Here is a 13,825-nt window from a genome sequence, read left to right as displayed (position 1 = left end):
TAAATAGAAACAAAAGTATAATGTGGTAGAGGATGCTTTATGTAAGCTCAGGTGGATGCAATATTCAATGAATGCAGTACAGAAAATACTCAGTATGATTTCAACCAAACAATGTAATCACTTTTCCCTGGCTATTCACTCCCCCCCTCCTTATGCAATGCAAGAAAATGGGAGGAAAGCACACAGTTCTCAGAAATGCGATCAATGTAATCAGTTCAATCCCCCCCAAGCTTAGACAACAGAAAACAGATAGGAGTTTTGAAATCACAGGCCCAAATGCTTTGAGATGTGCTGGCAATGAATGAGAAATATGCTGGAAACGCTTTTAATTCCCTTTTAAAGATTCAGGGTGAGTGGTATCTAGTTAATATTAGTCCAGGCTCACACTAGCAATGATGCAGGGATAGTTAGCAGGTTAAACGAATTTCTGGCAACTGGAAACCAGCAGTTTTTTACATGTGAAGAAATTGCAAATCGCGGCAAAATTCGCGGATGCGACGAGCGCTATTACAGAGGAACCGCGAGGACTATCTCTACCGTTTTGGGGTCCTAGGAAAGCCTGGGATCTCAGCTTCCAAATGAAAGTTATTGCAAGTCTCTAGCCCAAACGGTTGCGGAGATATGAGCAATTTAGTAAAGGTCGTTTTTGGTTTTGTAAATTTTAAACGCACACTTTTTCAAAATGACAAGTGACAAATTTTTTTAGCTAGAATGACAGGTGACAGCTAGGAGGCAGTTCTACTTAGGTTAAATAAATTGAATTAGATGAATTTAACTAAGAGATGGTTCTACACAGTTTGGCGGTACTCACAAGAGATTTTAAACAGGAAAGCGACTTGGTCACGGACTTCAGTCTGGTCAGGTCTCTCTGGGTACAGCACTGCTTTCTCTCTGGTCTGGTCTCTGCTAGGCACAGGATAGATTGATGAATTTGAAGTCTGGATCTCTGGATGTTGTATGGTCCGGCAGAGTGCGTTGCAACAAATGGAATGGAAGGTCCCTACCTAAGTTTCAGTGGTCCATTTATATGTTCTCCAAGTGGGTGTGTGTGCAGCATCACTAGACTTGCCCCTCTCACTCGTCATTGGTCACTTCCTCCTCTTCCCCTTGATTGGGGGAATGAAATGAAGTGTCATCATGATGAGGTCTGTTTATGATACAGAGAACCCACCCCTGTCAACTTTACACACAATCTATATCTGACCTAAAAACATATTTGCACAGGTACACATTGGTTTAAAATTACATATACATGGTGTGGCTGAATTTAGCCATGCCTCTGTCCAAATGTGTTATTCCTAGGAGCTTGCATTCAAAAATGGCCACTTCTAGCACTTTTTCATGTGCTGCACAACATTGGATCTTCATTAAATTTTATACAACTGTTCCCCACATATCTACCCACATACCAATGCATTTTCGTTTGTCTAGCTGAAACAGGGAGTCTGTAATATTAATAAACAATGGGGTTTTGCCCCAGAACATCACACAAATTCGAGTTTGGCCTTGAATTAAAGGTACATTTTCTTAATTAAAGCTCTCAAAGTTATACATTTCTGTCATTTGATTACAAAGTGTTATCAGTGTTTTTGTAAAATATATATTTTCCTTTCAATTCAGTCCTCAGAGTGTTGAGGTCCGCCTCCAAGACTTGGGTGGGTCAGTCACAGCTCTCTGCTGGCTGGCAGATCTTTGTTGACAGCAAACATTTCAGAATTAACATATTCCTTTCAGAGGAAAGGGTCCTTTGTGTGGTCTCTGGGAAGCTCCCAGCCAGTCTGCCTTCTATCAATCAAGAGGTCATGTGAGATTCTAACTCCTGGTGTGAAGCTTCTGGAGGTGAGAGGGTTTCCCAGGCTTCAGGCCTCTGGGAACAGCATGTGGCTAATTTTTTTAATTAAAATGCAGCCTTTGAAGTCAGCTGAGTCAAATCCCTTTGTACAGCAACTGCACTCAGTTCTCCAGTCAGAGTTTAGACCGCTAGTGCTGCCTTGAGGATTTTGTTGGCACTGCATGCAACTTTGGGATTTTCTTGGATTAATGCATTCTAAACAGGAATGGTTCTTACATGGTAGTAAATCCTTGCTTAACATTGTTTTGATGGGGCTCCTTACAGTAAGATGGTTATGTGGAACCCCACAAAAAGGGTTGAATCTTTAAAGTGGTCCAATGAGTCACGATTTCAGCAACTTTTTGACATCAGTAAAAGTGGATTTTGTTAACAAAGACCTTTCTTTACACTGGTGGGTGGCAAGTTAGGTAACCATTTTGGTGTGCGCACAACTGCGCAGCTTTCCTGGATTTCGGCGCACATGTGGGTTTTCCGCCATCTTGAATTTCCTAAGCCCACAGCACCAAATGTTGTAGCAGGGTAGCTTAAACGTGGGTCAGGACACCCTACAGGACAAGAGTTGAAAAACCCTGATGCTTACATACATCTAAATGCTTCTCTCCAACAGCAAGGGTTGGGGGTAAACCCAACTCCATCAGTCAACATAGAACATGACACCATTCTAATAGAGGTGGATAACAGCGACTTAAAGAGTATTACTCTAGCCGCAGGCACCATTATTGGAATGGCGGTTGATGACCGACATTTCTCCATTGATCTTGTAAATGAACTGTTAGGACCAATCCCCAAGGACTGTGTTGACAGTGACAGTGAGGACAATACAACACCAGACAGGATTTTCACCCGGCATGGGGGGAACTTCCTGGTGTACACTTCCTGCCCCTATGGTAAGGAAGATGTGACGTGTGACTTCAGGAGGGATGAGGTGATTTTCCAAGTCCATGAGGGCTGCCTTTCCCACCTGAAGCCTCCGGTCCAAATCAGCACTCTGACCAGGGACTTCTCCACCCAGTTGGAGGAGGCCGCGGAGATAGCCAAACCAGAAGTCTTTCCAGGCTTCAGGCAGATGGTGGAAGAGAGAGTCAACCTAGCTGATGCCTGTGTGACTCTGGAACAAAAGCAAAAGTTGAAACAAGTTTTCTTGGATTTCCAAGATCTCTTTGCGGTAGACTCATATGACTGTGGTCGCACTGACATCCACACAACAACAATCCCCACGGACCCTGGCATGACTCCAGTGTTTGTGAAGCAATATCGCTTGCCTCTCGCATCAATGGAGTCCCTTACTGAAATAATTAAGAACCTTGAGTCCCGGGGAATAATCCGTCCAGTCCACAGCACCTTCAATAATCCGGTGCTGGGAATATTGAAGCCGAACGGCCAGTGGAGACTCTGTGCTGACCTCAGGGAGCTCAACAAACGGGTCCATACTTCCCGATGGCCTCTGCCCTACATTGACCAAGGGCTGGCCCAGATCCAGGGGTCACAGGTATTCACTGCAATAGACCTGACCAATGGATACTGGACTGTGCCTGTCAGTAGGGAGGACCAATACAAGCTGGCTTTTACCTTTGGGGGCCAGCAGTACACATGGACCCAGACTCCCTTCGGATACCTCAACTCCGGCAATGAATTCAACATTTTCCTACATAAGGCCATGCCCGACTTGGGTGCAAGGGGTAACCTGGCTTATGTAGATGATGTTCTCATCAAAAGTTCATCTGTGGAGGAACACATAGCGGAGATCCGTTATGTTCTGACACAGTTGAGGGCCGCCGGAGCAAAACTTTCCTTTCAGAAAGCACAGTGGTGTAGAACCCGTGTTAATTTCTTGGGGCATGAGATTACTCCTCAGGGTCTCTGTCCCCAGGAAAAGAAAGTGGAAGCACTTCAGAAACTGAAAGAACCCACAACTCTGCGAGAACTAAGGAGCCTCCTTGGACTGACTAATTACAGCAGAAAGTTCATTGAGGGCTACGCAGAGATCACCAGACCCCTGATTCATCTCCTGAAGGGGGGGGTCAAGTGGGAATGGGGTCCAGAACAAGCCGAGGCGGTAAAACAACTCAAAAGAAGCCTCTCACAAGCGCCTTGTCTAGATTACCCTGTCAGAAACAAGGAGTTCTTCCTGGAGACGGGGTTCTCTAATACGTGCTTGACGGCAGTATTATACCAAAAGCATGACAAGGTCAATAAAGTAATCTCCTATGCGAGCAAAACTTTATCCTCTGTGGAGGAAAAATTCAACGATTGTGAGAAGGCACTCCTGGCAACGGTGTGGGCATTGAAGAATTACCGCCCGTTTATCCAGGGGGAACACATCATAGTGGAGACTCCACACCAGCCTCTGCAATATCTCCAAAGTGACAGAATCCGGGCCGGAAATGTGAGTAATTCCCGAATTACTTCCTGGATTCTGTCAATGCAAGGCTTTCCTGTGGAGGTCAGATATGGCCAAAACAAGAAGAGTCCCCTCGCGCAAGGTCTGGCTGACTTGCATGATTGTGCCAGAGAAAACTGTCTCGAGGACGAAAGTCTAAAAATAAAGGACAACATGGAGGCATACCTTAATTCCCCCCACAAAGTCTTTGAAGAAGACAAGTGTGAGGGAATGTCCACTGTGTATGTGGATGGATGCTCTTACCATGTTGACAACAACGGGGAGAAAGAACTGGTGGCCGGCGTAGGGAATGCATGGGTGAATGAGTCCCCAGAACCCTCCGCTGGATACAAAATTGGTCCCCGAAGCAGTCAGGTGGCAGAATTGATGGCTGTGCATCAGGCCATCCTCACTGCTGTCCAGCATCTACTCCACGAACTGGTCATAATCACAGATTCGGATTATGTACGGAATGGGTTCGTGGAGCACCTGGTTAATTGGAAAACCAGAGGCATGTCATGTGCTAACAACAAACCCTTGAAACATGGGAAGTTGATCCAAAACATTGATGATCTGGTCACATCGAATGGGATGACCATCTACTGGAAAAAGATCAAGGGTCATTCCAAAGTAGAGGGACCAGACAAAACTGGAAATGACTTAGCTGATCAGCTGGCCAAAACCGGGGCCATCCAAGGGGATCTAATTGAGATTGAGTCCCTGTTGGGGGAAATCCAGGTCACTGCTATCACTAGGCCCTAGACAAATGCTCACAACGACCTTTCAATTGCACAATGGAGTAAGGAGACCCCTGATGCTGATTTGATTACTGCTCAGAAGGGGGATCCAATTATTGGTAAATTTTACCAGCACCTTGAGGACCCTGAGAACTTTCCCCTGACGGATACCGATTACATTGGGAAAGAGGACCTAAGAGTGTTGATGAAATGTCCAAAAATGTTCCGGATCCAAGACGGTTTGTTGGTAAGGAAATCCAAAGCTGGCCACGATCAGTGGGTGGTTCCTACCTCATTCCGAAGCCTGATGTTAAGTCACGCCCATGATGCGGCCACCGCCGGTCATAGGGGGTTTCACACAACATTGGAAATCTTAAGAGAGGTTGCATACTGGCCACACATGGGGCAGGACCTCGACCAATACTTGAAGGGTTGTCTTGTGTGTGCACAATTTCAGCCATCATCCCTCACACACCGGGCACCTTTACAAAAGAGGGGAATGACACAGCCATGGTCAGATTTACAAATCGACTTTGTAGGCCCTGTGATTCGCTCGGCTAGGGGGAATAAGTACATGTTGACTGTGACATGCTTGTTTACCAAGTGGGTGGAATGTCTCCCAGCCCCAAATTGCAAGGCAGAAACTGCAGCTGCCTTGATGATTAACCACATCTTTTCCCGTTTTGGTCTACCTCAAAGGATTGAGTCAGACAGAGGTAGCCACTTCACCAGTGAAGTAATGACAAAGATGTGGGAGATACTGGGGGTCAAAAGGAAGTTGCATATTGCTTACCGACCAGCTTCTTCTGGGGCAGTAGAGAGATATAACCGGACAATTGTGAGCATATTAAAGAAGTTTGTGGCAGATTCTGGGCCAAGTTGGGATATCCGATTACCTCTGGTCCTAATGGCTATCAGATCTACCCCTTCATCTGCAACCAAAATGTCACCATTTGAGTTGATGACTGGGCGCAAGATGGTGCTTCCTCAGCATTTGCTCTATAGGACCCAAGAGCAGACACTGATAAATGCCTCCACTACTCATGAGTATGTGGAGAATTTAAGGAAACACCTCCAACATGCTTTTGCTTATGCTCAGCGGAATCTAGAAAGATCAGCTGATAGCATGAAGACCCATTATGACCTGAAAACTTCCAGGAAGGAATATCAGGTGGGAGACCGGGTCTATCTATACAACTTCCAAAGGAACCAGGCCAAGCAGCGCAAATTTTTGCCTACATGGAAGGGACCCTTTGAAATCATAGACAAGATCTCCCCTGTGGCCTACAAAATCCACATCCCCAAAGGTCCTTTGGCAGAGGGGGAAGACAAGTGGGTCCACATAAACCAGTTGAAATGTTGCCATCCCAGGCACACTCTGCAACAACTGGAGGAATCCTCTGGAATCCTAGCGGGTACTGTCTCAGACTAATTCAGTTCCAATCATAAAACATACCACATCTAGTCTCTAACATACTGTGATTTGTATGAAACTGTCTCTTAGTCATACTGTTGTTATTAAAATAAGAATGTAATGTTTCGTTATGATGAAATGCATATGCTGCCCCACTATCTCAACAGTGGTTGAAAAACGTCTATGAGTAGGTATTGCCGCTCTTCCTTTGTCGTCCTAGGAGAAAGAAAACCTGAAGACGGGCCAAGGAGGGCGATCCAAAGACCGGGAACGAAGATCCAATGGGCCCAGTGGACCGCCCAATATTCACATCAGGACCGGCGAGGAGAACCCATCGATCAGTACCGGATGGAGAAGAAGATGCTGAACTGTGCCATCTACAGACGAGGAAGAAGATTATGCGGACAGGCCGGTGCGTGGGTCAAAACCCTTGTGCACGCGACTCCCCATCGACTCAAATTCAAGGGGCAGTCACGTGGGGGGGGTTTGTTGGGTGTCCTGACCCACGTTTAAGCTATCATGCCACAACATTTGGTGCTGTGGGCTTAGAAAATTCAAGATGGCGGAAAACCCACATGTGCGCCGAAATCCAGGAAAGCTGCGCAGTTTGTGCGCACACTAAAATGGTTGCCTCACTTGCCACCCACCAGTGCGAGAATGAAAGGCCGGGTTGCCATGAGGGAAATGGGTTGCCAAAGGAAAAACAGTAGCGCCGGTTAGCTTCAAAGCGCTTTAAAACCACCATTGGACTACCCGCACAGTAGTCTGAAACCATTGGGAATGGAAATGCTGATTGCCAAATGCAACCTAGAATTGTGGGGAATTCATTTGTTAAATCCCAAAAATGGGTGCAGTACCAGTACTCACCACTATCCAAAAGCCGGCGTTTTAAAACCACCCTGTGTTTCTCTGAAGGCAGGCTCAAAATGCCTATTTTCAAACATTGCAATATGTGCAAAATATTCACTGAACACCAGCAGACATTTGGCAGAATGGAGTTTTGTGTAGCTACAAAATCTGGGAAATGAAGATCATAAGACAAGGTTTATAACAAGACTGGCTGAGCTGTGGATTGCAGCAGTTTAAGTTGCACTGGATTTAAAGACACTAAAATCGAAAATGTTTAGATTAAATGAGGGACCTATGTTTGGTGTCACATGCCTTTGTAACTGTTGAAATGTCATAGTTTTGCACTTAGAATCAGCATTCTAGCTGCTTGTGTAAAATTGCAAGTTAATTTAAAAAGCAACAAAAAAACATGACAGTTAGCTGAAGGTCTGGCTTAAGGAACTTGATTCTGCCTGGCAACTACCCCCATCAGGAGTGAAACTTGAGTCACAGCTGTGTTCCCAGGCTATCTGCCTTTTGTGGCCACACTAAGGATATGCCATCTATCTGATAATTGAATTACCTGTGCTCTACAGGAGCTCTGAACAAAGCCCTCTTCACTCAGGCAAAGGTTTTATTACAGCAGTCGTAAAATGTAGCTTCCTCTTGGCAGAAGCTGGGAGGGGCACTGCCTGTGAGAGCAAGCTGGCTTGGCAGAACTGGATAAACCAGTATTTCTACCTTGTGCTGAGAGAAAACCACACCCCTTTGGAGCCAGAACATAACTTTAAAAAGATGGATCATTCATAGAGCGGACATGTGAAAATTTTATAAATGATACCATAATTCTTGTGATTTTTCTGCCCACAGTTTAAGAGGTTTTTAGAACCGGTGGTATGTTCAGGGGGGTTTTAGCGGAAAAGTGGATATTACTCTAAATGTGTGCATGTGAAAAATCTGAAACTTCATCAGTTAATGTCCATACTCCCTGCGCACATGTATGTAAAGTTGGGTCCATGTCAGAAATTGAAAAATCAGTTAAAAAGTGAAATATGTGCCATTTCTGAATGCAAGCTCCTAGAAAGAGCAGATTTGGACAGAGACATGGCTAAATTCAGCCACACCATGTATATGCAATTTCAAACAACTGTGTAACTCTGAAGTATGTATTTTGATCATATATAGATTTGGGTGCACAGATGATAGGGGAGTTGTTTCAAGAGATCATAAATGGATGACATCACTCTGACTCACAGTTCCTTCGCCAATCAGTGAGGAATGGAAATTTGACCAATGACAAGTGAGAGGGGCGAGTTTAGTTATGACCAAACACACACACCCACTTGAAGAACATATAAATGGACCACTGAAACTTAGGTAGAGACCTTCAATTCCATTTGCTGCAACGCACTCTGCCGGACCATACAACATCCAGAGATCCAGACTTCAAATTCATCAACCTCCAGAAAGCCAAACTAGAGACTTCAATCTATCCAGAACTAAGAGACCAGACCAGAGAGAAAGCAGTGCTGTACCCAGAGAGACCCAGACCAGACCGCTGTGAGCAGTTCCAGAGGCCAGGCGCTGTGAGCAGAACCCAGGAAGACCTGACCAGACTGAAGTCCGTGACCAAGTCGCTTTCCGGTTCAAAATCTCTTGTGAGTACTCAGCAAAACTCAGAACACATCTCTTAGTTAAAATCATGTAATTCAATCCATTTTTAATCTAAGTAGAACTGCAGCTTAGCAATTGTGTTATTCTGCCATCATTTTTAAAGCTGAAAAAGTGTGCGTTTAAAATTTGCAAAACCAAAAACGACCTCTATTAAATCGGTCATAACTCTGTAACCGTTTGGGCTAGAGACTTGCAGTAACTTTCATTTGGAAGCTGAGATCCTAGGCTTTCCTAGGACCCCAAAACGATAGAGATAGTCCTTGCGGTTCCTCTGTACTAGCGCTCGGCGCATCCGCGAATTTTGCCGCGATTTGCAAATTTCTTCACGTGTAAAAAGACAGCAGTTTTGCTTTTCCTTGCCAGAAATTCGTTTAACCTGCTAATCATTCCTGCATCATTGCTAGTGTGAGCCTGGACTAATATTAACTAGATACCACTCACCCTGAACCTCTGAAAGGGAATTAAAAGCATTTCCAGCATATTTCTCATCCATTGCTAGCACATATCAAAGCATTTGGGCTTGTGTTTTCAAAACTCCTATCTGTTTTCTGTAGTGTAAGCTTGCTGGGGTGAACTGAATTACAGTTGATTGCATTTCTGAGAACTGTGTGCTTCCTTCCATTTCCTTGCATTGCATCAAGGGGGGGAGGGGATTGCCAGAGAAAAGTGATTACATTGTTTTGTTGAAATCATATTGAGTATTTTCTATACTGCATTTCATTCATTCAACATTCCATCCATTTGAACTCTATAAAGCATTCTCTATCACATTATTCTTCTTTTGTTCCTATTTACCAGTGTGCTATCTTATCCATTTCATGTCAACTCATTAGTGATTATAAAGAAGTGTGCTATTGCCAGATTCTCCGTTGTTAATCATTATCATATCAGATTAAGTGTGATATTCAATTATTAATTTATTATAAAGTGTGATATATATATCTCTTGTTTAAATTATCAAATAAACCTTTTAAACTTGCAAAACAGAACTACTTCTTGGCTCAGTGGGGTCAGGGGGATTCCAAGAGAGGGGTGTTATATAGGGGTAGTCATCCAGAACGCATGAACCGGACATAAAGATATATCAATAAGGGTTTTCATTCAGTATTCTAGACTAGGCGTTGACTTAGCTGTAGTGCGGGATTGAATCCTCTTACAATCCTCTTTGTTGGATGCCATATCAATGGAGCCACTGGCCACAGCAATATGAACCAACAGCAGTATACAGGGATGTTGTGTGGAGAAACGGAGTTTAAATTGTCATTGTTTGCAGAAGACATTTTGGCCTATGTTAACGACATCCACAGCTCCCTCCCCGCACTGCTAACACACATTACCTCATTGGGTCACTTCTCCAGGTTAAAGATCAATGTTAGTAAATCAAATATCATGCCGATCCTGGCAAAGGGTTCCTCTCCGGGCTATACTGACAGGTTTGGGTGATGAGAGTAGAGAGACGGTCGATATCTTGCTTGGGGATTCATCTCCCTAGGCACTTTACAGCTTTGGGCCCTATTCATTTTGATCCTTTGCTCAAGAATGTAAAAAATACCTCACAAGATGGTCTTCATCAATACTGTCTTGGTACAGATGGATGACATCGATCAAGATGTACGTGCTTCCCTGTTTCCTATAGCTCTTCACTTTACTCTCCACAGTCCTTCCTACTTTAGGGAACTGCAAGGTGCTCTATCTAGATTTATTAGGCAGAAAAAGTTCCAGAGAATACAACATTCAACCCTAACATTACCTAGTGACTGGGAGGATTTGGCCTGCCTGATTTCTTCCTATATTATAACGTAGCTCAACTGCCAATCCTTGTGGAACACATGAGAGATCACTGGAGTAACCAATGGATTTATTTAGAGGATTTATAAGCACACCCCCAAAAAATCAGGATCTTGGTGTGGTCCCCAACAAAGCAGATCCCCCACCTATTGACTGACCACCAGTCACTGGGAGTACTATGTTCCCTTTGGAAACCATAACAGGGCCAACCAGAACTTATCCTCATGGCCATTGCCTTTGACATCAGTCTGGGGCCAAACACTGGACCTCACACAACATTGTTCTTAACACTCTCAAAAGTGGTCTGACAGGGGTCAGAAAGGAATTGGACAGCTATTTAAACAGAGATCCTTTATTGATAATGAAGGAACTGCAGGTAGTCCTGGAACGTGACATAATTTCAATCTTTCAATACCTGAGATTGAAGGGCATTCTGACAGACAAAAAATGAGGGAAGATTCAGCAAGAGAAATGACTACTCTCGAGAAGGTGATTGCATCCACCACAGAGAGGAGTGGGATGTTCTCAAAACTCTACAAAGTCCTGACCACCTTGCAGTTGGGACGCAGAGTTTTAAAACGTTTTGAGACAGTCTGATGGGCGAAGAGATATCAGAGGAGATTTTGTGGAAGGCTTTCACAGCCACTTTTCATGGCAACCTATTTACAGCATCCGTTGAATATAATTTTAAAATATTACTTGCAGAGGCGTAGACAGGGTAGGGCGTCAGCAGGCAAGGCCCAACCTAAATCTGTATATGCCCACTCAGCAGCACTCTATAGGCCATTTACAGATGTTAATGTCACTTAGGTGGACGCAACTACGTTAGCTTCAGGCCCCACTTGTGAGAGACTCTTGACTACACCTCTTATTACACGGCAGGCACCAGGACCCAATTAAGCTATCCAAGATGTTCCGGGGTACATCCACCTTGTGTCCAAGGGCATGTGGTCAGATGGGATCTTGGTTCCACATGTGGTGGCACTTCCCGATGATACAGACTTATTGGGGAGAGGTCTTGAGCTTGATTAAGGACCTCATGGGGGAAGAGCTGACTATGGATCCTCTGCAACTGTTGCTTGTAATACCCCCTATGGGTAGTGTAGAATTTAGGCTCCGAAGGATATGTTGGGCAATGTTACAGGCAGGGAGGATAGCAGTGACCCAGAAATGGAAATATCTCAAAACCCCGGGAGGAGAGGAGTGGGAGCAGAAACTGCAGGGATGTTTATAATAGAAATACGTACAGCCATAGTCAAGGATCACATGGGGTTGTTTCAGGAAGAATGGATTCCACTGATTAGGAAGTGGGAACTTGATGGGATATGAGATAGGGCCTGAGAGGGTAACCAGAGAGACTAGAGAATGGCACCAAGAGGTGTCAAGCGGAAGCGGTCCGAAGTCAGTGGGGGTGGGTATACATTGCAGACGATTAAAAGATGGGTGAGTTCTCATCCACCCCGGTGGAATTACAGTGGTAGAGAGAGTAAAGTCCCTAATGGCAAGATTGAATACGGGAGGTACTGAACAAATTAGTCTTGTTTGGTACATGTGCTCTTGGAAACAGAATTGCAGTAATCCCTGAGGTCCTGACATTGTGATCACAGTTTTGATTTATTTAGACTTCTTTTGATCGCTTCATTTAATTTTCTCTTGTCACCATTTCACCTGGGGTGCGAGGGGGGAGGGTTTAGTGGGTGAAGTTACTTTGGCAAGTTATGGGGACAGTACACTGTCGGTATTATTAAAAACTCAAAAAGTGAAGGTTACAAAAAATAAGAAAGTTATTAGGCATAAAAAAAATAATTTTTCCGAAAGTGCAGCCTACTTCCCATATCTTTTCCCATAGCCAAATGAGGTCAATTCGTGCCAAAGCGCACAGCCCAAACCGCTGGACGGATTTGGACCAGGTCCGAAGCAACTTGGGCTCGACACGTTGAATCCCGATCCATGCGTGGTTTGGGGTTATTCCATGCAGTAGTTATTTAAATATTTGATGAAGAAATGGGGACCCCTTCTCAAAATAGAAAGACATATCTCTTGGTTTTACCCAAAACCAGGTGTTTTTAGAAAAGAAACAACCGCCATCTTGTTTTTATGTCGATGCAAATGATATCCTCAGCTATAGCCGATGATATGGCAAAATGAAACGCAGGAAAAAAACTATTCACAGTTAAAAGAAACATGCAAATGCCATCAGTCTAGAGGTGGGGGGGTCGGCTAGAAGGCACCGAGTGAAATTTGGGAGTTGGAGTGGGTCTAGGGACTGAGCTCGTAACATAGAACATAGAACTTTCTGTAACCTCAAATAGCCAACTTTCTGTAGCCTCAAAGCAAACTGTGTCACAGAAACAGCAAGGGACAGGGCAGCAGAGGTGAGGAGGCCATCTGACGAGTGGGGGGAGCACGCACAGATGAGGAGGGCACTTGATGAGGGCCCGGGGGGGGCAGGAAAGCATTTTTCTCAGCCGTTTTCCCAATATTTGCCTATACATCCGTGGCGTCAAAGGACTACGTATAGCCACGAGTAAGAGAGTAGTTCCGTAATCAGCCACTAGCCATTGTCTTCACCATGGTCTCCACCACAATACTAGCCAGTAGCTACGACCTTTAGCCATGCCAACTGTATATTCTAACATATTAATGGCACTAGTTATGGCCTTTAGAAATGGCCACTAACTACAGCTTTCAATGTTGCCCACTATATATTTGAAAACAGTGACTGGTCGCTAGGGATGGCTTTGAACCATGAACATTAGTTTTTTGCAGCCCTAACTGACCGCTAGCTATGGTGGTTGGTGATGGCTAGTGACCCCAAACTTCGTCTTAGCCAAGTCCACATCCTAAATTGTTATTAAGAAAATCAAAAGTTTTCATGAGCTAACATATTAATCATGTTATATCTAATGCCATTATTGAAGTAATTTGTTATTTACAATGTAATTAGCGTTGTCAGCAGAGATGTCATCAGTGATGTAATGTGTTATGTCATCAGTGTTCTCCTACAACATGTAATTAGTGATGTCATTGTTGTGGTCATAGACTGTGCAACAGGGGGCACGAAGCTGAGATGTCCTTAGCTGAATTTCAAGGGTTTCGTTGTATTAAGTTTTCACTTTAACCTCCCTGCAACTAAAGCTTTTTCCTTGAAT

General features: G+C 44.3%; 1 protein-coding gene across 1 annotated transcript in view; it reads right to left on the bottom strand.

The window, feature by feature from the left end:
* LOC138489132 (contactin-associated protein-like 5) overlaps positions 1 to 13,825 on the bottom strand; it is a 1,196,734-nt gene that overhangs the window by 245,425 nt on the left and 937,484 nt on the right. The window lies entirely within an intron of this gene.

Source organism: Ambystoma mexicanum, chromosome 9 (genome assembly GCF_040938575.1).
Source record: "Ambystoma mexicanum isolate Mex_15411 chromosome 9, UKY_AmexF1_1, whole genome shotgun sequence".
NCBI classification, from domain to species: domain Eukaryota; kingdom Metazoa; phylum Chordata; class Amphibia; order Caudata; family Ambystomatidae; genus Ambystoma; species Ambystoma mexicanum.
The sequence above is the reverse complement of the archived record's forward strand: the minus strand, read 5'-3'. Positions and strand labels throughout refer to the sequence as shown.